Source organism: Dipodomys spectabilis, unplaced genomic scaffold (assembly GCF_019054845.1).
Source record: "Dipodomys spectabilis isolate Male_0828 unplaced genomic scaffold, ASM1905484v1 ptg000563l, whole genome shotgun sequence".
Lineage (NCBI taxonomy): Eukaryota > Metazoa > Chordata > Mammalia > Rodentia > Heteromyidae > Dipodomys > Dipodomys spectabilis.
Genome location: NW_024871240.1, coordinates 180,505 through 205,000, shown reverse-complemented (window position 1 = coordinate 205,000; position 24,496 = coordinate 180,505). Strand labels below are relative to the sequence as shown.

Below are 24,496 nucleotides of genomic sequence, written 5' to 3'. Positions count from 1 at the left end.
GGACAGCGCCCAGGCCCTGAGTTCAAGACCCACAACCGGCAAAAAAAAAGAAAGAAAGGAAATAAAAGAAAAAAGAATTCATTCACAGAGATGACAGAATCCAGAATCTCTGTAACACACTACCTGCGATTCTAGTAGTCACGAAAAAAACATCACCAAAGGAATGGGAAACTATGGCAGGGAACAAATGAGCTCACTCAGAAGACAAATATTTCAGAGAGCTGCCATAAACATGTTTAAACAAAAGGAAAACATAGCCAGGGAAATACATAAGTATATGGCGTGGAGGAGAGAGCAGGAAAATTCCACAGACAAATGAAAACTATAAAAGGGAGCCAAAGGGAAACTCTGTAATTGGAAAGTAACTGAAACGAAGAAAACGTACGGAACGGCTCAATAAGAGAGGCAGCGGCGGAGGAACAGAGGTAGCAAAGTGGAAAGATAATTGACAGAAATCAGATTAAAAAAAAAATCCCCAAGAAAATGGAACAAAGCCCCCGGGACCAAAGCCATCCTCTACAAGGGCCTGAGATCCTCTACAAGGGCCTGCGATCCTCTACAAGGGCCTGCGATCCTCTACAATGGCCTGCGATCCTCCACAATGGCCTGCGATCCTCCACAAGGGCCTGCGATCCTCCACAATGGCCTGCGATCCTCCACAAGGGCCTGCGATCCTCCACAATGGCCTGCGATCCTCCACAACGGCCTGTGATCCTCTACAAGGGCCTGTGATCCTCCACAAGGGCCTGCGATCCTCCACAACGGCCTGCGATCCTCCACAAGGGCCTGCGATCCTCCACAAGGGCCTGCGATCCTCCACAATGGCCTGCGATCCTCCACAACGGCCTGCGATCCTCCACAAGGGCCTGTGATCCTCCAAAAGGGCCTGCGATCCTCCACAAGGGCCTGCGATCCTCCACAAGGGCCTGCGATCCTCCACAACGGCCTGCGATCCTCCACAAGGGCCTGCGATCCTCCACAACGGCCTGTGATCCTCTACAAGGGCCTGCGATCCTCTACAACGGCCTGCGATCCTCTACAAGGGCCTGTGATCCTCTACAACGGCCTGCGATCCTCCACAACGGCCTGCGATCCTCCACAAGGGCCTGCGATCCTCCACAAGGGCCTGCGATCCTCCACAAGGGCCTGCGATCCTCCACAAGGGCCTGCGATCCTCCACAAGGGCCTGCGATCCTCCACAAGGGCCTGCGATCCTCCACAAGGGCCTGCGATCCTCCACAAGGGCCTGCAATCCTCCACAAGGGCCTGCGATCCTCCACAACGGCCAAACACTGGCGGAGTGGAGTCCTGCGAGGGGAAGCGTGCGGCGGCTCAGAGCAAAGCTCTCCGAGGAATCGACAACCATGGTGGCTTCATGAACAGCATGAACGCCTCCTCATGGCAGATGGATCCAAGAACCCCCCCACCCCCACCCCTGCACATTCCCAACAGATAGGACGAGGTGTATCATCTAGAAACTTCTGAAAACCCATCGATGGAAGGAAAAAAAAAAATTCCCGAACAGAGCCAGTGAGGGAAAGAGAAAAAAAAACCCAAGTCTATTCAAAGGAACTTGATGAGAGTGTGAACAACTCCTCAGAGATGCCCGGGGCAGGAGAAAGGGGCACGGCGCATGTAAAGCTGCGGGCGGGAAGCCCCGGCCAACCAAGAATTCTACACCCAGCAAACACAGCCTTTAGCAAGAGTACGCGAGGAAGATGTTTTCCGGGCACACGAGCATCTCCGCAGACATGCGTGGCAGACCTGGCTGGGGGGCCGTGTGCTGGCCAGCAGGAAGGAACTCTTCTCTAAGACGGACAAGTAGGAGGGAGGGGACGTAAACAGGCAAGGGGAGAGGATCTTGTTTTCTTTCCCTCTTAGCTTTTACTTCCAAGATAGCTGAACTGGGTGTGATGACAGGGGTCCAGACAAGGCAGATGGAGCCGGGCCAGGGTACCGCCTCTGGGGCTGTCCGTGTAAGACGTCCGGGCTTTCCTGAGCAGAAGCTGCACTTCAATGAAACAGCTACGTCCCGCACCCAAAGGTGCCACGAAGGCCTGTGCGCCAAGGGCTTGTCCCCGCTGTGGTCTTACTGGGGTGACGGGAACTTGAAGGGGTGGGAAGTCTTCGGGGTTCTTCCCTCTTCTCTCTTACTTTCCGGCTGGGAGATGAGCGTGAAATCCCGGCAGCGCGTGCTCTTGTGGGCTTCCTGGGTGTCACCCACCGCTGCCCTTCTCATTTGATCCTCACACGAGATTGTAATCCTCGCCGTACAGACGAGGAAACTGAGGCACGCAGCTACTCAGCGGTGGCTCTGGGAATTCGGACCTGGGTGGCAACACCCCACCGACTACTCACATCGCTGGACGCCGGCTCCACGGTAGCTTCACCCCACTCCCCGCCCCTCGGCCTCCCCAGCACTTGGAAGGAAAGGACGGGTCACGTACAGGCCTAAGTGGCCTTTATTACGACCATCGTTTCTAATTAGGCGACGATCACCTTGCTACGGACTGGCCGTCTGTCCGTGTTTGAAGATCGCCGGGACAGGGACAGGCACAGAAGGGAAGCTGTCACAGAGCGGGAAGTGTGGAAGTTCCGGATGCTGGAGTGGCTTCTGCGTGTGTGCGGCCTGAGAGCGGCCAAGGTGCGGTGGGTGTGTCAGCCAGCAATCCTCGCCCTGTCTGCATAGCTCGTGGAGGACAGGCTCTGCCCCAGGCCACCCTGGCCACCGGCCGCTCCAAGTCCAGCAGTCATGACGGAGAGGGAAACTGGAGGATCCTGCTGCTCTCTAGTCTGGAGGTGCGGATTAACAGGGGTCGGGGGAGCTTTGGGGCGGATGCAGGTTAACCCTCTCACATTGCTGCTCAACCGCAGGCGATCTTTCCAAAGGAGTTCACAGTCCCTCAAAACACGACCAGACCAACACCACAGCCACCGGCCGCCACCGCCCCCTAAAGCCAGCTGAGCGCCCTGCAGGCCGGGTGTCTGTTTGGGCATGCACGTTTGTCTCAAGAAAACCACGGCCTAGACGGTGGGTGTTTCTTCTTGCCCTTCCCCGAGTGAGCAGCATCGTGTCCATCGATTAGCGCCGATGTCCCTCCTTCGTGGACCCCGGGGCCGGCTGGCCAGCTCTTGGAGCTGTGGGAGTCCAGCAAGCATTTACTGTGCAGGTCAGAGAACGTGCAACCTGCCGTGGGGTAGGGCGCTTTCTTTGTCACTGTTACTAGTACTATTATTATTAATTGTTTGGGTCGGTCGTGGGTCTTGAACTCTGGGCTTGGGTGCTGTCCTTCAGCAATTCAGCTCAAGGCTGGCGCTCTACCACCTGAGCTACAGTACCACTTCCGGTTTTCTGAGTGGTTTATTGGAGATCAGAGTCTCACAGACTTTCCTGCCCGGGCTGGCTTTGAACCGAGATCCTCAGATCTCAGCCTCCTGAGCAGCTGGGATGACAGGCGTGAGCCACTGGCACCCAGTTTATTCTTATTAATTTTAACTGCTCCATCCAGAGCACCGACCATAGAGAATTTCCCAGTTTAGTCTTGTACTGTTATCGATTGGCTGCTCTACAAAGCCCCGTGACAGAAGGGATGGGGATCCCGAGGGACACTCGCGGTGTGGTTAGCTTCCCCGCTCCCCTGTGCCAGCCTCTACCCTTCTCCTGCCCACGGCAGGCCTCACAGCCTCCGTCGGAGGCGGATGTAAAAAGCAAGTTTGTTGCTAGACAGGCGCGGGGCTTCCCAGGAAGTCCCGCCCTTCCCTGTGCTGCACCCAATATTCAAAGAGAAACTGAGGCAAAGCAGAGAAGCAGGCAGAGGAGGCGGGACTAAAGACCTGTGCGCAGTCCCTGCTTTGGGACGCTCCAACCTGGGGCTCCACCCCGGGAAACCGGCACCTCAGGACGGGTGTGGGGTCGTCGCCTGGTCTGGTGAGTGGTTAACATTAGCATCGGCCATCTTTCAGTCACGGATGCGGTGTGGGCCATCTTTCTATGGCTGGGACGAAGCACCAGGGATCATCCACTCAAAGGAGAAAAAGCCTGTGTGTTCTGGCTCCCGGTTTTCTTTTTTTTTTTTTTTTTTGGGTCCGGTCGTGGGGCCTGAACTCTGGGCCTGGGCTCCCGGTTTTCAAGGCTGCAGCCCGGGACCGCGTGGCCCAGGTGTGTGTGTGTGTGTGTGTGCATGTGCGTGTGCTTTGGGGCTTGTCACGAGGCCATATGCCACGGCAGAGGCACGTGGTGGAGGAAGTCGGCTCACCTCATGGTGGCCAGGAAGTAAAAAAGAGAGAGAGGGGAGGGGCTGACGTCCTACCATCTTCCTTCTGGACGTGTCCCCAGTAACCCAACCGCCTCCCGCCCGATGCCTCTTCCTAAGGGCGCTGGGACCGCAGAGCAAACAGGTCTGGTGTCATCACCTGTGCACAGACCAGGCAGGGCGCCGGGCGGTGCTGGGCAGAGCGGAGGAGACCCCGGTGGCGGCGGCCTCTGCGTTCCCAGTGGGGGAGGGCAGAGGTCAGCAATGACACTGCTTGGTCCATCCCTGACCCCAGTTCAGCCGCCAGCCTCTCCCCCTTCCCCGGAGCTCAGGACCCGCTGTCGGCCCGGCGCCCCACGGGTTTCCACGCCAGGCAGCCTCCGGGCTCGTCGATCTGTCTTTCTTCATGAGATGTCTCCAGAGTCTTGGGGCGCCCCCAGCATTTCCAGAATCCACTCCCCGTGGGCCATACACAGAGGAGCAAACGACCCCTGTGTATTGCTCCAGAAGTGCGCACGCTCCTCGCACAGACGTTGTGTCTAGCCCCGGGTCTCCGTATTTGCAGCCCGTGTGGGCAGCCCCACACGGATGTTCTTCGGGACGGTTCGAGGACTCGTGCCCCACCAGCTCGGGAATGGGCTTTCTCCACAGTGGGAAGGGTCTTGGGCACAGCGGCCAGGTCTTTGCATCACGGAGTTTCCTTGAAAGATGGCATTCGATGTTCACCTCCGGGGCAGGACCAGCTCCTGGCCTCGTACCTGGCCGTGAACAGCTCCAGGGAGGCCATCTCCACCAGCAGGGCTTCCCAGATTGCCCGTCCTCAGCACCCCACCTCCCCAGCAGCGGGACGCCCCCAGCGCTCCCTCGTGACCGAGCCGGTCACCCCTCACCTGGACGCCTGCCATGTTTTATTCTATCCGTCACGCGCAGGAGTCTAGTTCTGCCGCTGTGCTTTGAACTGGAAGCACTTAGCATCTGACTCGCTCCTGCGTCCGCAGTGGTGGCCGGTGGAATCTTACGTGACCTGAGTGCCACATAGATCCCTCGGGACAAACTGACCGGTGGCCTATCAGGCCCGCACTTTCCAGCTCGTGACTGGGAATAGTCTAGGACTGGGAACTCCAGGGGCGTTCAGTACAAACGCGGGCATTTAAAAAACCAACCAGCAACTTTCTGACTCCTAACACACCCGGCCTGTTAACCCCTGTTACAAGAAACAGCACACAGCACACACTTCTTACAGCTCTACACACTTCTTACGATCTACACGTTACTGATCCCTGCTCCTACATGCAATCAGGTAAGTCAGAGAAGATGGAAAGGCCGGTGACGGGGCGCTGGTGGCCGCGTGGCTGGGTCGTCGGAACGACCCACGCAGAAGTGAGGGGCAGGAAACACCTGAGTGAGCCGTGTGGGAAGAGCATGGCGAGGAGGGCCGCAGGGTGTCTGGGGACCGCGGTGACACCCCGGGAGGGAAGGGGACATCGAGGCAGGGCCCGGAGGAAGGGAGCAGGCCCGCACGTGCCCCGAGGGCGCATGCAAAGGCCCCAGGACTCCCGGCAGTACTTACTGGGGACTCCGGAGACCAGCCGCAGGGGGCGCAGCACGCGGAAAGCCCTGAGCGCCTTCACGTCAAACCCGGCCCCTTTCCCTCCGAGGGCATTCGCCCCGTCTGCTTTGGTTGCTTGTTCTAAAATGGCGCTGAAGAGCCTGGAAGAGAGCACACGGAGAGGCGGTCAGACCCACGCTTCCGGGCTGCGACCGGGCTCCTGTCTCGGAATGCGGCCGCCGGGGTGGAGGCCTGCGGGGTTCCACGGTCCCTGCTCAGGGTCGCCACCGGGCAGTAGGGCAGGAGGAGGCGCCTGGCCTCCCCGTGGGACGGCAGAGAGAGGACCGAGTCTGCCGTCTCTTTGGGGGGGCCTCCGCCTGCCCCGTGGGGTGCTGGAGGCCCCCCATGAGCCGGAAGCCACACACTCCATACCCTCCCTCCCTCCCGACAGCCCATCCCTGAGACGGCCTTACAGAAACGGACCTAGTGCTGGCGGGCAGCAGCTGGCTGCTCGGGAGGGGAGGGGAGGGGGGAGGGGGAGGGGAGGGGAGGGGGAGGGGAGGGGAGGGGAGGGGAGAAGAGGGCATGGACGCCCGCACTCACCCCACAACCACGATGATGAAGTCCAGCAGGTTCCAGCCGTTGCGGAGGTAGGCGTTGGGATGGAAGAGCAGCCCGTAGGCAATGACTTTTAAAAACGCTTCCACGGTGAAGATGATGAGGAAGAGATATTCCACCCGTTCCTGCAAACGGCAACAGGAAGGAGTCAGTCACGGGGGAAGGGGCAGGGTTCTGGAAGATTCTGAAGCAGTGGATCCCAGTAGAGTCCCGCGCAGCTGGACCCGCCGCCGTGGACGGGCGCGCTCCGGGCGCGGGCGCCATGGCGGTGTCCCGCCAGTGCCCCCGTCCCCGCTGCGAAGTGACCCCCGAGGGGGGACGGGTGGACGAGGACACTTCCCTCCCGAGGGCCGGAGCGGGTACAGGGGCAGCAGCTTGTCTGTCCTCCGCTGCCCAGGGGGTGAGCTGTGCACTCCCGGCTCTGCCTCTGGTCCCTCCCGGGAAGGCCTCGCCAGGCGGGGAATGGAGCCGGGCGGCCCCGGGACGGAGCTGGGCGGCCCCCAGGTGCCCCCCTCTCCCCGCCCCGGGCAGAGCCCCCATGCCGGCCACGCCACACTCTGCTGTGCACCTCTGCAGTTACCTCAGCCCGCAGCTCCCCACATCCACCCACCTGCCCTGCGCTGCACGTGGGGCCAACCCTCCAGAGACAGGCAGACCACCACAGCCCCGAAATCCCTCAGCTCTGCATTCTGTGCATGTGTTCATCCATCATCCATCATCCATCCACCATCCATCCATCATCCATCATCCATGTACCATCCATTCACCATCAATCCATCATCCATCATCCACCATCCATCCATCCATCATCCATCATCCATCCATCATCCATGTACCATCCACCCACCATCAATCCATCATCCATCCATCAATCATCCATCCATCCATCCACCACCAATCCATCATCCATCCATCTATCATCCATCCATCCATCCACAATCAATCCATCATCCATCCATCCATCCACCCATCCATCATCCATCCACCATCCATCATCCATAATCCATCCATCATCCATCATCCATCCACCATCCAGCTACCATTTATCCATCCATTATCCATCCATCTACCCATCCATCATCCATCCACCATCAATCCATCCACCATCCATTGTCCATCCATCATCCATTCACCATCCATCCATCTACCCATCCATCATCCATCCATCCATCCACCATCCATCCATCCATCATCCATCCATCGATCTACCCATCCATCATCCATCCATCGATCTACCCATCCATCATCCATCCATCGATCTACCCATCCATCATCCATCCATACATCCATCCTTCATCCACCCATCTATTCATCATCCATCCATCATTCATCCATCCATCCATCTTCCATCCATCATCCATCCACCCATCCATCATCCATCCATCCAACCATCCATCATCCATCTCTCCATCCTCCATCCATCCACTCATCTATCCACCATCTATCCATCCATCCACCCATCTATCTGCTGTCTTTTCTTCCATCATCCATCCACCCATCCATCCACCCATCCACCCATCCATCCACCCATCCATCTTCCATCCATCATCCATCCACCCATCCATCATCCATCCATCATCCATCCATCCAACCATCCATCATCCATCTCTCCATCCTCCATCCATCCACTCATCCATCCACCATCTATCCATCCATCCACCCATCTATCTATTTTCTTTCATCATCCATCCACCCATCCACCCATCCATCCATCCTCTCGGTCATCCATGACCAGTGTAGTATGACTACACTGGAGCAGGACTCGGGGAGAGGAGTGGCTGAGGCTGGGAACAGCATGGGGGCCCGATGAGGGCCGGCAGGTAACAGGGGCCAGCTCTGTGTGTGGGCACTGCCTCACACAGCGCTGCCTGCCTGAGCGGATGTGGCCCTTCCCTGCCCCGCTGGGACGCCTCTGTTGGAGCTGCCACTGCCAGGTAGGCCTGTGACCGGACAGCTCTCCTTTCCTGGGATGTCCTTGATATTTTTTTTAATAGCAATCTAGTGATTTCCCAGGTTCTTGTCAAGACTTTGGGGATCAGCAAAATAGCCAGAGAACTGTGAGGAGTAGGGATGAAGGTGCCCGCCTTGCATTCCGCCGAGCGGGAATATTAGAAGTGATGCTGGCCTCCACGGTCTCTTCCATTACATAAGGGAGTGGAAGCAATCCCGGCATGAGGAGCAGGTGGCGACCCCCACTGCTGGCCGGACCACCAGCCCTCCTCCACCCCCCACCCCATCAAATTCCTCCAGAGTAACAAAGCTTTCCCACTGCCCAGCACGCTGTCTAGCCGGCCGGTCACGCACAGGTCCTGCGTCCCTCCTACCGGTGCCCTTCGGCACCTGGTACAACCAGCCCAGCTGTAGCAGCGGCAAAAATAACTCCCCCAAATTCCCCCACAGCACCCCTGCAGCTCAGCAAGTCAGGGGCTGCTCCGCCAGCTCTCCGGCTGACCAGCTCAACATGGCGGAAGTGATGCTGGTCTGGTCTCCTGGGGATCCACAGGAGCAAGACCAAGGGAGCTTGGGCCATGTGGGGGGGGGAGGACATCCCCCTCCCAGCCACCCTGGCATGACCACCATACTCGCCCGGTTCTAGCACCTCGCCGGCAACTATGCACACTTGACGGAGACAGGAACATAAACCACCACGTGTTCTGGTGGTTTGTCCTGCGGCCCAAATGAGCAGGACAGCCCCGTTCAGATCTCATTTGCGGACGCTTCGATACAAGCTGGACTTGCAGATATCCGGTGATTTATCTACATTATCCTCCCCTCCCCCTGCAGCCCGTGACCGCCACCCTCTATCCCTGTGACCGCGAGGCCCTTCTTCAAGGCTCAGGGTCTTTGTCTACGCCTCTCCCTCCTCCTGTCCTCGGCACCAGCACGCTCAGTCGCCCCGCAGCATTCTCCTTGCGGCCCTATTGTACTTTGGATACCATTAACCCCACAACGGGCTTGCTACACGCCGCCGTCCCAACAAGATGACCAGGACCTGTGGGCGAAGGTTTGCCTTCTGTTTAGACCCCGCAGCGTTCTGGCCCAGAATTCCGCACCGAGAGGAAGGTAATTGTGTGTGTGTGTGTGTGTGTGTGTGTGTGTGTGTGTGTGTGTGTGTGTGTGTGTTTTCTTTCCGCGCATTGATCCATGACGCCTGGGAGCCCGAGGGGTTCACCTAAAAATAGCCTTGCTGGGTCACTTCTCACCAGCACACCTCCTCCCCGGCCCGCGCCCATGGCCCGGTTCCCCGGCTTCTCCAGGCCGTGGAGGTGCTGGAGGACAAGGGGCATGGCCAGCCCTCCCCCGCCCCCAGTGCCCGCGCTTCACCCCAGGGAAGATCAGACAGCCGGGAAGACCTCCGCGGCAAATCCTCTCTCAACCTCCCGCTGTTACTCCTTTCCCTGGAGCCCACTGGAAGCTTTCCCTCCGCATTCTGGGGCACGGGATACATCTGAGGTCCCACCTGCCCCCCCAACCGGCCTTCCAGCTCTCACTCAGGTCTTTCAAGTGAACTGCAAAGCTTCAAGAAGAAAACAGAGGTATAATAAGAACGGAGGGGGGAAACACACCTTAGCATTACACACAGAGGTGAGTGTTAAGCTCAGGCTGGTAAAAGGGGTATTTAAAGGGCTGCTAAAGGCTGAAGGTCAGAGGTAAAGGTCAGAGGAGAAAGCAGGCCCCTCGTTCTCACGTTTTCTCCAGCTCCTGCCTGCCAGGCAGTGCCCCAAACATTTCTTATCATCTGCATCATTTTCTATTAGGAAACATAACAAATAGCATCTTAGAAGGTTTAAAAAAACAAGCACAAAACAACCAAGAGACCAAAAACACCACGCAGCACGTCGCAAAAAGAGCCCAGGAATTAAAAAACAGAACCAAGTGCGGTTCAAGTTGAAGTCAGAGATGCTGTGCCGTCACTGCGGTATGGGTGATCTGGCACCGTCACTGCGGTACGGGTGATCCGGCACCATCACTGCGGTACGGGTGATCTGCATCACTGCGGTACGGGTGATCCGGCGCCATCACTGCGGTACGGGTGATCCGGCACTGTCACTGCGGTACGGGTAATCCGGCACCGTCACTGCGGTATGGGTGATTCTGCAGCACGGGTAATCCGGCGCCGTCACTGCGGTACGGGTGATCTGCATCACTGCGGTACGGGTGATCCGGCGCCGTCACTGTGGTACGGGTGATCCGGCTGTCTCTTCTGCGCATCTCCATGTCCCCCAGCACTGCGCCCGTGGTGTTCACATTATTTTATGTTTCCCCCTTTTCTTTTTGCGGTGGGGTGTTTTATTTGGTTGGTCCTGGGACCTGAACTTGGCCTGGGAGCTGTCCCTCAGCTCTTCAGCTCAAGGCGAGCGCTCTACCACGTGAGCCACAGCGCCACTTCCGGCCTTTTCTGCTTATGTGGTGCTGAGGAATCGAACCCAGGGCCTCAGGCGTGTGAAGCTAGCACTCTACCACTGAGCCACCTTCCCGGCCCTTGCTCTGGGTGTTTTTGACGCCTCTTGAACATCCCTCGCTTTGTCCACAGCGCCACTGTTGCGGGACTGTGGTGAGGTGCACTGTGATTTACTGAGCCAGTTCCCTGCGTGGGGGAGGGGGTGAGGCTTCTGCTCCGCAGTGGCGGTGCTGGGCCTGGCCCCCTCGAGGGATTGGGAGGCCAGTGGGTGCCACAGGCCCGGCTTTCCATTCTGCCTCCATGGCCTCGTCCACTGGTCCCTTCCTCTGAGGCGAGGACGGATGGCCCTGTGGCCAGCTCCCTGCATCCCGAGTCCTGCCTGGCTGCACCGAGCCCCTGGCTGTGTCCTGGTACCCGGCAAGGACGATCTGCCCAGCGGGCTTTCTGAGGACACGAGATCTAGGCGCAGTGGCAGGACCGAGCCTCGGTCCGCGTGGTGACGGCATTTCTACAGCGCCATCACCTACATCGCCTTGGGGGGTGGGGGGATTCCCCACAGGGCCCGAGGGACCCCCGCGTCTCCTGGGATCTGCCGGGGAGATGCTGAGGGAGATGAGAGGCCCTTCGGTCTGGGTGCTCTCTCCAGCCGCTGCTTCCCTGCCTCCTCCAGGTCCTCCGGACGCCACACCGGGCCTGCCTCCCACACCCCCATCCTGAGGCCTCCCACGGGAGGGGCGTGGCCTGTCCACCAGCCAGGGGACCCGGTGGGGACCAGGGGCAATAATACAAGCTGTGGCCCTGGCCTGGAGCAGACTGACTCCTCCTGACCAGGGATGGTGGAGGAGGGAGGTAGAGACCAGTCTGGGGGGTGGGCAGGGAAGGCAGGCTGGCCTCCAGGATGCTGGGGGCGGGGGGCAGTGCTGGCTCTTTGTCACTCTAGTCCTGAATCTCGTCCCTCCACATCTCTGAGCAGCCACCACCATAACCCAGGGCCCCCTGCCCAACCCGACAGCACCGCTCCAAGCCCCCCTGGTTCTGAGATGCTCAAGATTCTGGCTTCCCTTCTCAGTTCTCGATTACATAAAAAACAAATGAAACAAAAAAGCAGAACTGCTAGCCCCTGGACCAGGGTCACGCGGGCGGGAGGGAGGCCACGGGACCTGTGGTTTGCAAGGTCTTTGATCCCCAACTGCGGTACAGCCTTGCGTCCTGCTCGCTTCCCGATGCGGGGAGCTGTCCACTGCATTCTGAAGAAAGGACCACAGGTCACGGCAGAGACTTGGAGGCGGAGCCCCTCACCCAGGGTCGGCCTGTGTACCCGGCGAGGGCCGACCAGACACAAAGCACTGGCCTGGCGTCCGGGCTATGCGGGGCTGCGCTTGACCTCGCTCACACGGTCCACTGCCTGGGCAAAGTCTTCACCCGCCCTGAGCAATAACGGAGACCCCGCAAGGCCCCCTGCCCGGGCTCCGGAGAGCCGCAGACCACCCCACCCCACCGCTGCCTCTAAGAAGTGAGATTAAAGAAAACTGGGCCACGACGGCTGTTCAGACTCCTTGTCTAATTCTCCCAAATCCTCTGCCAGAGCGCATCCGGCCCCACGGGCTCCAGGGCAGGCGTTCGGGCATTACATTTCCCAGACGCCAGGAGACAGGGCAGCCGGGGCGCAGGTTCCTATTGGTCGGCTTGTTCTGAGCGGCGGCTGGTCGACCAATGCCATGCGCGCGTGCAGCTGTGTGGGGAGAGAGGGTCAGCTGGCACGCAGGGCTCCCGTGGCCCGGGTCCCATGGCCGGGGCCTTAGCCGGGTCACAAAGGAGGCGTATCAGACACTTACTGCTGTGGTCAGAGACCCTAAAACCCTGGGAGTCCCCAGGCCCGGCCGCCCACGCCATCCCTCCACACCCATCTCAGCTGCTCCAAGGCTGAGGTGCGATGAAATCTCCAAAGCCTGTGTCCTGTCCTGGGATGGAAGAGAGGAGAAGGGGCCAGCGTGGGTCCCGGGATCCCGGGACTGGCTGGGGCAGCTCAGATCTCTCCCCCCTTCCCTCCGCCCCCGCCCCCAACACCATGACAAGCAGCCAGCTCTCTGGACGCTGCTGCTGACCTTTGGGAGGCCCCTGCTTCAGAGGTCGGCTCCTTACAGACTGAAGGCTCTGGAAGATCTCAACGCCTTTATGCTGAAAGGCTCATGACGCGGCCTCTGGCCACACTGGGGGTGGGGATGGGGTGTGGGGCAGACCCCCAGCCCCCTCCAAGACCCCGCCTCCTTCCCAGGGCGCTTCCCCTCCCCTCCCCACGGCCTTCCCAACTCCCCACAGAGCTCGGGGCCCCTTCAAGCCCCCCTTTCCTCCTAAGTAGAAAGTCTTCTCAGGTCCGAGGGGTCGAGCCCCGCCTGGTCTCAGGTGCGGGGTTGCCCGACTCCCTCCAGGACAGCTTCTGGGGGACAGGGCAGCCAGGCCTGTCCAGGGGGGACAGCGAGCTCTGGTCTTCAGCACGACTCCCTCTGTCCCCTCCATGGCCATGGGCCTCAGGCTGGCCCCCGCGGCAGCCCGCCGGCCGAGCGGGTGATTAATCCCCGGTCTAATCAGTTTTGACAGTGGCATAACTGCCTGCCCCTGGGTGCTGAGACAATGCATTCGACATTTACTAGTAACAGCCTGGCTGCGTGCAGCAAAGCGCCCAACACCTCACCCCGCCGTTTCCCCGTTGCTCCCACCGGACGCCTCTCCCCACCCCACACCCCCCACACGCCCCACACACCCCACACACCCCAGGTCCTCCCACCGGACACCTCTCCCCACCCCACACTCCCCACACCCCCGACACTCCCCACACACCCCAGGTCCTCCCACCCAACGCCTCTCCCCACACTCTCCCCACCCCACACACCCCAGGTCCTCCCACCGGACGCCTCTCCCCACCCCACACGCCCCAGGTCCTCCCGTGTGCACAGCCCGGTCCCTGTCCATCCTTTTCACATTCTGGTCGGTGACAGATCTGGGAGCTGCCATCAGTCTTCTCTGTGGCTCCTGAGCCTTCCAGCCTGGGGTTTGCACAAGTTCTTTCAGCTCCGGGCAGCCGTCTCTGACCCCAGGCTGGGGTGTGCAGCCCGGTTGCCGGCCTGCGCTGCCCTGGGGGCCACGCTGAGGGGGGCCGGGTCAGGAGGCCTTGTTGTTCAGCCGTATTCATCTCATGAGGCATTGCTATGACACAGATGACGGAAGGCAGGGGAGATTTGCTTTGCCCGCGGCTGTCAGCACAGTGGGAGGGCGCACGGCGGAGCGGTTCCCCTCATGGTAGACAGGAAGCAGAGGGGAACAGGAAGTGGTCAGGGTAAGGCAGAGACCGCAGGACCCGCCCCGCCTCATGATCTTCCTCTAACATGGTCCCGCCCCATCCCAGATCTACTTCCTCTCACTCAGCCCCGCCCCATGATCTACTTCCTCTCACTGGGCTTCTTCTTCCGGAGCAATGCCCGCTCCCGACAGTCTATCAGAAGACCTGCAGGACAGCCCTACCGATCACCTAGGCGTTTCTCAGCCAGTCAGGTTGGAAGATGGAGACTAGCACAGCAGCCCCACCCGGGAGTCCTGGAGCCCCACAGGATGGGAGAGACAAAGCGTGCCGTCAGCCATGGCTGCGCCGTCAGCCATGGCTGCCTGTCTGGAGCCATCTCTTCCGTCTCCGACTGTCCCCGCCTCTCCCCAGCTTCAGCACTCTGACAGGGCTCCGGCCGGCCTCAGACACCAGGAGCACACCCCTGCTTCCCGGCTCCCAAGTTTACTTCTGCGTGTCTTTTATCAGCTCTACTCTTCAGTTTACTGAGCTGAAGCCAGACGCTTGGTACACCTGAACTTCCCGCAACCTCCAGCCTTATCTCCGTCCACGGAGCTGCCGACTACAGCCCCAGGTCAGTCCGCAGCCACTGGGCCTGGACGGAAGACGTCACCCCCGAAGCCGTGCGTTTCCCTGCATGCCTGACTGCGGCCCTTGGCTCCCGTTCCGGGCACTGCCGCGTTTGTCTGCCTTGCCTGTAGTCCTGAGGCTCAGCACCGCTGTGTGTGTTTGGGAGGGGGGGCAGTGGCTGAGGCTGGCCTGTGTGTGGTTGTGGTGTATGAGATGAGGCCCTGATGGATGCCCTGTTCCACAACGCACCATCTTTTTGGTTTCCCAAAGGAAACCAAACCCAGAAAACCAAAAACACGTGTTGAGTCTTCTTGGTGGAAAACACTCCCCAGTCCCCTGGGTGGAGCCGAGAAGCATCTATGGCATAGCACCGTGGTTCACAGCCGGTCTCGGCTGCTGAAGGCCGTTTGGGGGCATTCTTGGGGAGAGAGGCCGACGCTTTCTTCAGATAAGAGAAGAGACGCGTGAACATCACACTGTTAAGAACTAAGCTAGGTGTAGCCTGTAACCCCAGCTACTTTTGAATCAGAGATCAGGGGAATCACAATTCCAGACCACGCAAGTGCTGGAGACACCACCTTCCTCCACGGCGGGGTAGAGTAGCACCTTCCTCTCATCCCCGCTGATGCAGGGAAACGCCCGGAGGAAGGAAGGTGTGGACTTAGAGTGAGACTATCTCAAAAGCATCAAAGCAAAAAAGAGCTGGAGGCACAGCTCAAGCAGTACCTGCGTTTAGTCCCCAGTACTGCCACGCCAGACAGCCGGAGAGCGGTGGACACACAGAGCTTTCGAGACACGGAGCCGGGCTGAGACGGTGCGGCAGCTTCCCCGGGCCTCTGGCCCGCGCTTCTCAGCAAACCCAGATTCCTGGGCTTGCGATCCTTCAACAGTTTGGTTTTATTAAGTGTGCGCACACTTCCAAAAAGGAGCAGCCCGGCCAAGCTTGGAACTGTGCCTTCGGAAAAACCACTCCCGAAACAGAGCTCTGGGCCAGGAGAAGGCTGCTGTGCGGCTACAAGCTGGGGGCCGCCGGTTCCCCAGAAAATTTAATAGGTGGTGACAGGGCTAGTCCTGGTGACAAGTCTCCGTGTTCACAGGAGCCGCAGCTGTGTCTCGGAGGAGCGCAAGGCCCGGGCAGCAGGCCACCCCTCGGCTGGCTCAGAGCTGGGGCGTTCCTGGGCCCCGGGCCCCACGAGGCCCGGCCAGAGACATGTCCTTCAGCCAACCACACACAGAGAAGAAGAAGCCCTCCTCTTCCTGGCCGAACCTCTGCACCCTCTGCACCAGGACGCAGGAGAGGAGCAGATCTACCTGGTGTTGATGGAGGAACGGTTAAGCTGCCAATGTTTCTGCTTCTCCCGCTCTTCTTGCTTCTCTAGTGAAAAGCATCACACACACACACACACACACACACACACACACACACACTCAAGAGGCAGAAGGAGCCCTAATTTAACTGCTAAAACTCCCCATTTTCCACAGCTCTGGTCAAAGGTTGAGACCGTGCACAGGGACACGTCCTGGGTCAGCTGACCCCTCCGCCAGCGGCCCATGGCAGTCAAGAAGGCAGACTGCAAAGCTCAGAGGCACCCCAGAAAGCTAGGCCGAAGTCCCTGTGGCCTCCGTAGATTCTGTCTTCCAACATGGGGACCCTGGCAGCGGTTCACAGCCGGGCTCAGAGGCTCATCCTTAGCTCTCAGCAAAAGACAAGGACGAGCTTGAAGAAACTGGTTGGGGTCTGGGAGGATGTAAACAACAAACCTGGGACAGCTCCAGCCTGGCCGGTGGCGGGTGGGGTGTGGGGGGGAGGATGAGGGGAATGGCGTGGGGGGGGAGGGAGGATCTAAAGAGCAAGTGTCTGACTTGTTTTCTCTGTAACTACAGCCTTCGGCCACAAGAGGCACACAAGTCCTTCAAGTGGTAGAGATTTTTTAAAATGAAGGAAAATAAAAAAAGGCCTTGCTTTTGTATTCAGCTAGAATGGAGCTGGGGATTCTCATGTGAAAAATGTCACCGGGAAGCTAAGAAACAAAGAGGAAAACAAAGCAAAAGGCAAGCGTCGGGAATTGCTCGGCTTCCCCCCACCCCCACCCCGCTCCCCCAAAGTGTCTCTGCGTCCCCTTGGGCCGGCCTGGGGAGAGCTCTTCCCACAAGCCATCTGGGGTTGTGCAAAATCTTCACCCCTCCATAAACAGCAGAGAGGAGGGAACGGGGGGGGGGGTGGAGGGGGGCTGGGGGGAGGCTTCTTCCTCCCCAGCGGCCGGGGATTTTTCACGTTTTAGGATTAAGCAAGTGTTTTTAATAGCTGAAGGTGTAACTTACACAGATCTCAGATTTAATCAGCTTCTTCCCCCTGAGAATCGAGGCATCCGGATTGGGGAAATGTTTTTACTTTATAACTTTTCTTTCTTTTTTATAACCGGTCTTTGGCGGCTCTCCAGCCAGGCCTTCCACCCACTGGCCCTGGAATCCCGTTCTCCCTGCCTGGTCGGGGGCCCTGGCCGGAGGCGGTGGCAGGCAGCACGTCAGATCTGATGATAACCTAACTGGTAAGAGAGCCGAGACCCAACAGGGATTTAAACCTGGGAGGACCCGGCAGCTCGCTGCTGCATTTAATAGACAACGCGTAAGCGCTACAAAAACCCTGCAAAAGAATGTCTGATCTTCTCTGGGATTAGAACCAGGCTGGGTGAAGCCTTACTGGGAGGTGAGATTTGGGGCTGTTGGGATCCAGGGCCTGGCGCTCACCCTGGGAGGCTCATCTGGCTGATGGCCGAGCTGGAAAGCAAGGTACGGGGAGCCGGTTCCCTGTATGCTAGGCCTCTTTCGGGATCATAGCTTTCCCTGGGGGAGGTGACACCGGAGGTCCAGGGACAGGCCCCTGCCCCGGGGCTGGAGCTAGCCACCACCACATGCCGCCCAGCCCTCACTGGCCCAGGTGTTTCGATGGTGGCTTTCCGGAAGCCAGAAGAGCGGGACCTGCTTCTGTGTTCACACTGGAGGCTTCTGCGTTCACACTGGAGGCTTCTCAGCCGCCAGCAGCCTGCCAATGCCCCAGGTGTTCCGAGACGTAAGGACTGTCCTGGGCATTTAAGCCAGACAGCACAGGAGAAAGTCTGCCGTTGCCGCATTCTCAGGATCTTGTCCGTGAAGTCATCCGGACGGGCAGGGAACGCTCCTTGGATGTGCTCCCGGGCAAAGGCCGCTGGGCCGGGCCCTCGGCGCGGTCTCCACCTTCTCCCATGCAGCCACAGTGCACTGGTTGCATTAACAGCCCGAGTTGCATATACCATCCACACAAAGACTCCCCGAAACTCAGGTCTCTTGGAGACATAATATTGCCCCCAAGACAAATTCCCACTGAGGAACAAAGGTCAAAAGTGGCTTCCTAGGGAGAAATGGGAAGCTCGCGCTGGGTCTGGTCCAGACACGGTGGGTTTCCTTTTCTCCGACGTCCACCGCCAGCCTGGCCGCCAGAGGCCATTCCTCCCCACCCACCCGCCGCACAGGTGGGAAGCCCGCGAGACTCCCGCAGCTCCAAGAGGGAGGAGCCCCGCGGCTGAAGTTTTTCGCAGAGTGCATCACTTTCCAAGAAAAAAAATTAGAGAAATGAAGTCACTGTGCGTGTGCAAAGGCTAATTGTCAGATGTAAACAGCCACAAGAAGGCTAAACAATCCTCACATTCACACCGATCTCTTTCTCTTCTGCTCAATGGCGTCGAGTAGTTTGTCCTAAGTCAGCATCCTGGGGGGGGCAGTGTCAACTTTTAAATGGCCCAGAGCTCTTCAGCCTCCCAATGAAAGATCTGGTCTGACTGCCTTCGCCCCAGACCTGGGTCCGGAAGCCACGTTCAATTCTGAACAGCAGATGGGGGATGACATTCGGGGCCCAGGTGGGTCTTACATGAAGAAATGATCAAGGAGAGGCAAACCCCTCCTCCTGAGAGTTTAGACACCGCATTGACCGGCTGGAGATAAGGGAGTGGTCAGCTGACCTCACCCTTCCTACCCCAGAGGTCAGCCTCCGGGAGCCGCTGACTTACAGAAGTGTTTTTGAGAGAAGCTATAATAACAATAACAATAATAGTACTAATAATAACCAACCGCAAGCCCTGGACATGCCGACAGATGGAAATCAGGTGAGTGTGAACCAGGTGAGCGTGAGTCCAGCCGTCTGCCATTTTGACCGGCCAGGAACTGAAGTTGACTCAGGACCAGAGGGGTTAAAAAATAAAAGACTGCAAAAGCTAGGCCAGAGCAGAGCCGGCCCGGAGCAGGGAGAATTAATGATGGCGCTGAGAAGCTGGTGACAGGGGGCTTATTTTTTGTTTTCTTAAAAGGTTGTCAAGGGAAAGAAAAATGAAGGCTCAACGTGCGGCCAGGAGCAATCCGCAGAGACCAGGCATCGGCCAACCGAGGCCCGCCCGGGAAACGTCCCCGACAAACTCCAAACGCACACGCAACAGGCTGGCCACGGAGGTCACACTGACACGCAGCATCGATCGCTCTCAGAGGTCATTCCCCAGACTCACAGAGGACAGACGCACACGCTTCCCCTTCATGAAAACGTCCAACACACACAGGACCGCCGACTCCGACGCCAGCCCTCCCTCCACGCAGCCGCCTCTCACCCCCACGCTCCTGGTCCACAGTTCTTCTCCTTTCCCCTAGCTTTGCCGAGGTGTTAACTGAATGTCTCAATAGCCAGGTACATTACAACTGACTGCCACCATCAGAAGATCTAGCCTCTCAGTCACCGATGGCTTTCCTTCCTGCGTGTGTGAGGACCTCTCGCAGCCACTCTCTGAGGAAACACTGACTGTTGGTACGGTGCCGAGCGCCCGTTCTGTACCCCCAAAGCCTGTGCCCTCTGACCTACGTCCAGCCACGGCCCTACTCCCGCTCCGCGGCTCTGGGCCGGCCTTCCTCACACGCCGCACGGAAGGCGGGGCCTGCTCCTGAACCCACCGCCTCTGTCCTTCCTGGCGCAGGGCGGGCGGCGTCGGCCCGTGTCTGGGGAGGAAGCCTCCGCAGCTGGTCTTCTCCAGCTGGAGGGCTCCTTTGCTGGGGTTTCCTCTTCCTGACTTCCCTCTGGGGCTCTCGGCCAGCCCTGGCTGGGCGGCAGGCCGCGTGGGCTGGGTGTCTGGGCCTGTTGTGGGACGGGATCCTTCCCGCTGCCTCGGTGGGTCCCCATCTCTCCTGGCAGGTGTCTCCCCCCGCACCCTAGCTCACGGAGACGGGGGGGGGGGCTGCCACCCCTCGCCCAGACACCGGCGGGTCACGGGAGCACGAGGGTGTGAGCTGGAGAAAGAAGGGAAAGCGGGTCTGGAAGTGTCGTGGAGGAATGGACTGGCAGGCCTCGGAGCGGTCCAGGCCTTCGCGCCAAGCTCCCTGCTCATCAGCACCGTTCGCACGGGGAGAGCCAGGGGCCAACTTCCTGCCCATTAGCAGATCTCTTGGAGGGACGGGAGCGCGGTGTGGAAGCTGACAGGGAGATTCAGGATGGACGCCCACCCGGCCCCGGCCCTGGAGGGCCACTGGGGCGGACGCCCACCCGGCCCCGGCCCTGGAGGACCGCTGTGGCGGAGGGCCACCCGGCCCGGCCCTGGAGGGCCACTGGGGTGGACGCCCACCGGCCTGGGCCCTGGAGGATGGCTGCGGCGGAGGCGCCGGCAGTGCTGGTTCCGTCTGACGCGCGCTCCCTGGACAGGCGTGAGAACCAGCCCTTTCCAGAGCTCTTCCCCCTGCTGGGCCGCCGCAGGTTCGTTTCCTCAGTCCCGCAATCACCGCTGTCAGCACGATCGAGACTGGCGGGGTGGATCGAGTCCCTGCCTCAGCCACGGCCCCTCGGCTCTGTCTGGGAATTTCAGCCCTGGGATTCACCTGCGCCTGGGTTCGAGTGGCTGCCGAGGCTCCAGGGGAGGACCAAGGCGGGGGCACCTTCCTCCCACGGCCCTAAACCTTCCCACACGCCCTGCAGATGCCCGACAGGAACACAGGTGGAGAACTCCAGACTTCCCGCACGACGGTCCCCGCCCAGCGCCCCACATGCCGAAGGCGTGATGCCGAAGGCGTGGTCCCCAGCCCGGGGTCCTAGGGTGGCAGGACGCTCGGTATCGGTCGGCTGCCACCTCTCTCCCGCGGCCCCGGCCTGCGTGGGCACCGAGCCTGTGCTGGGACTCAGAGCCAGAGGCACAGAGGCACAGGGACTGTGACTGACGCCGGGCCACCACCAGCCCGAGGCGCGGTGACGCCGGGCCACCACCAGCCCGAGGCGCGGTGACGCTGGGCCACCACCAGCCCGAGGTGTGGTGACGCAGGGCCACCACCAGCCGGAGGTGTGGTGACGCCGGGCCACCACCAGCCCGGCCTGCCACCCGAGATGGGACTTCAGTAACCTTTGCTTGCCACGGCTGCCCTTGAACCTCGATGTCCCCCACCGCGCTCTGCCTGCCAAACAGCTGACAGTACAAGCCCGTTCCACTCCACCCCGTCGGGATCGGTGCTGTGAGTGGAAATAAGGCAAAGCACCCCCCTCCCCCCCACCAATCATATGAAATACAGTTATCAGAATACTCACAGGACGTGGGAGGGCATACACGCGTCTTCGTTAAAGTATTAGACAACAAACTCTAGCAGACTAGCAAGCGTTCCAAAGTAGCAGTGAGAAGCCTGGCAGGCACACAGCTCACGCCCAGCTACCAGGAAGCTGAGGCCTGAGGATCGTGGTTCAAAGCCAGCCCAGGCAGGGAAGCCTGTGAGACTCATATCCTCAATTAACTACCAAGAACAAACAAACAAAAAAGCAGAACTGGAGCTGTGGCTCAAAGGGGTAGAGCACTAGCCTGGACCAGAAAAGCTCAGGGACAGCATCCAGGCTCTTGTGTTCAAGCCCCAGGATCAGGACAAAACAAAACAACAAAACAACACAAAGCGGTGGCTCCCGCCTGTCATCCCAGCGACTCAGGAGGCTGAGATCTGAGGATCGAGGTTCAAAGCCAGCCTGGGCAGCAAAGTCCATGAGACTCTGATCTCCCATGAACCACCAGAAAACCAGAAGTGGTGCTGTGGCTCAAGTGGTAGAGCACCAGCCTTGAGCTGAAGAGCTGAGGGACAGCGCCCAGGCCCCGAGTTCAAGCCCCATGACCGACAAAACAACAACAAAAACCAAAGTAGTGAATAGGGAAACTGATACTTTAAGAAGTCCGCACAAGTAAGGATCTAGTTATTGTCATCTGAGTCTGTCGGCCATTGCGATTCTATCCAGAGACCCCCTCGGACTACGAATGAAGGCAGCGCTGGCAATCAAGGGAGCCAGTATCCCAGAATCCTCTGCAGTGCTCCGATCTTCACGTGGAGTTGTTCCACAGTGTCTCCATGGTGTGTGTGTATGTGTGTGTGTGTGTGTGTGTGTGTGTGTGTGTGTGTGTGTGTGTGTGTATGGAGTCCTTCAAATGTTCCCAATCCAAACTCACGACTCTCAATTTATGAGTGAAACTGCCAGTGGGCGAGCGGCTGGTGTTCTCTGGGTGCAGGCTGCCTGTCGGTGGAAAGGGTTTTCGGGGTGTCCTGGGCGTGGGGGAACACGGGTCTCAGGAGGGGAGCGGGGCTTTGCGGCCGGTTTTCCTCCTGCAGGCTGCCGGTTCCTTTAAGCGGATCGAGCGGTCCGCGGAGCGCTTCCCACGCCAGCATCCATCCGCTGTCTCCACAATGCCTCCGGGAAGGACGCCACCGGGTGGAGGGAAGGCCCAGCGGGCGGGCCCCGCCGCCCTCCGGCAGAGCCAAGCGGTCTGTGGGACCGTCTTATTCTCAAGGTTCAAGGACCCACCTCCCCCAACACACACTTTTGAAATATCAACGCGGGCCGGGCAAGGGACTGGCCACGCACAGCACAGCCACGCGGGGCCAGCTTCAAGCCTCTCAGGACCCTGTGGGGCCCGACCAGGATAACCGCCCCCTCCCCCCGTCTTTCCCCCCTTTTCTTTACTCATAAATGACAAGACTGAGGACAGAGAGGCCAGGGACGTCTCCCCCCAGCCTCGGACACTGCTGCTGCGCGGTGAGACCCTGTCAGTGCCCCCCGACCCCCAGGAATCACGTCTCTCCTTCATAGACAGCAGTCCCGGCCCGCGGCCCATCCGTGCTGGGAGACAGCACTGCAGCCGGCGACCCGCGGGGTGTGTCCCCCGTCCCCCGTCCCCACGCCCCCACCCCCAGCTCGCCGGCTGCGGTGGGGCCAGCCCCTCACCCAAGCGGGGCTCCCGGAGAGGCCTGTTATTTAAGGCTTTATCTCTACAAATAATAAATGTGGAGCGCGCAGGCCTGGGCAAGGTAATTAGTATTATTATGTCTTTAATTCTGATGTCGCTCGCTTGGCACAGCCACTGCGTGCCAGCTTCCCACCCGGAGCAAAGCGTTTGCGAGGCCTACGGGGTGAGCCTCTCTGCTGCAAGGACTTCCCTGTGCCCGGCGGGGCGGGGGGGACAGCGTCTTGGGGCTGAGGAGTCTGGGGGGCGGGGGAGGCCAGGCCCCTAGGGGCTCAGAGACAAAACGAAGCAAAAAATATCAAAGGAGGGCTGCAAGCTCAGTCTGAAAAGTGACCGGCCAGGGCCCAGGTCTTTGCACAAGGTGGACTGGAGCGCCCCGGAGATTGCCCAAGAGACTGGCCAACACCGCCAACACCAGAGAGCGTGCCGGGGACTCTCGGCCACTGGACACGTGTTTGTGGTTGCTTGGTCGTCTGGTGTGTGTGTGTGTGTGTGTGTGCGTGTGCGTGTGTGGAGGATCGGGGACCAAGCCTGGCATCCACAGCAGCCTGGGGGTGCTCCCAAGACCTCCTTCTCGGAGTTAGCTTCCTGTACAGAATGAGGGCCGAGTGGGTCTGTCTCAAAAGACCCAGCCCAGCTGGGCTCCTGTCGCGAGCTGCCCGGCTCCTTTTAACAACTTTCCCCAACACCTCTTCTTTCTCACCCCAGCCCCAAGTGAGTAAAATTCTCAAGGTTAAAAGCTTTTTCTTCCCCCCCCTCCCCATCACCACCACGTATGCAAGAATGTGGAAGAGAAACTCCACGGAGGATGTAAACGGTGCCTTACGCCACCCCCGGACGGCGCTAAATAAAGGGTTCTCGATGATTAGCCCGAGACAACCTATCATCACGGCTACACGGACAAATTGTATTGTGTGTCAGCGTACACAGGAGGCGCACAATAATTTATCAGTCAGGACCCAGAAAATTGTACAGTGTGCCAAGCCCCTGAGGCCCGGCCCCGTGGTCCTCCCCCCACCCCGCCCTCCTCCCACGTGGCTCGGCCCCGTGGTCCTCCCCCCCGCCCTCCCCCCACGCGGCCCGGCCCCGTGGCACCCCTTCGCCCTCCCCCCACATGCTAAAAGGACACGGACAAGAGAGACCTCAACATAAGCCCTGGGTTTAAAAAAAAAAAAAAAAGCACTTTACGAAGACCCAAAGCGAATAGAAATATTTCCAGGACAGTTATCAGGAAATAAGGAAAACCAGGAAAACAGTTTTTTGTTTTTTTTTTGCCTTGCTTATTTTCCTTCCCTCCTTTCATTTTCCGTACCTCTCTCTAGGTGGTTTCTTAAATACAACCACCAAAAAGTAAACTAAATGTGCGTACTAAACTTGGGATGGTGAGTAGCCTGTTGGCTTAAAAATACCACCACGACCACAAAACCCACATCAAGAATGTTCTGGAAACACAGAGCTATGCCGCGGGCTGGACTTAAAGTCAGGGAAATGTTCTGCCCA

The 24,496-nt window shown here is 59.2% G+C and overlaps 1 protein-coding gene across 1 annotated transcript in view; it reads right to left on the bottom strand.

The window, feature by feature from the left end:
* The window catches only part of LOC122100097 (voltage-dependent L-type calcium channel subunit alpha-1C), a 220,025-nt gene that overhangs the window by 77,447 nt on the left and 118,082 nt on the right, over positions 1–24,496 (bottom strand). The window contains exons 2-3 of the mRNA XM_042670495.1: positions 6,406–6,545; positions 5,824–5,963 (exon numbers count right to left, since the gene is read on the bottom strand). The gene's annotated coding sequence lies outside the window, so the exon portion shown is untranslated. The remainder of the gene's footprint in view (positions 1–5,823; positions 5,964–6,405; positions 6,546–24,496) is intronic.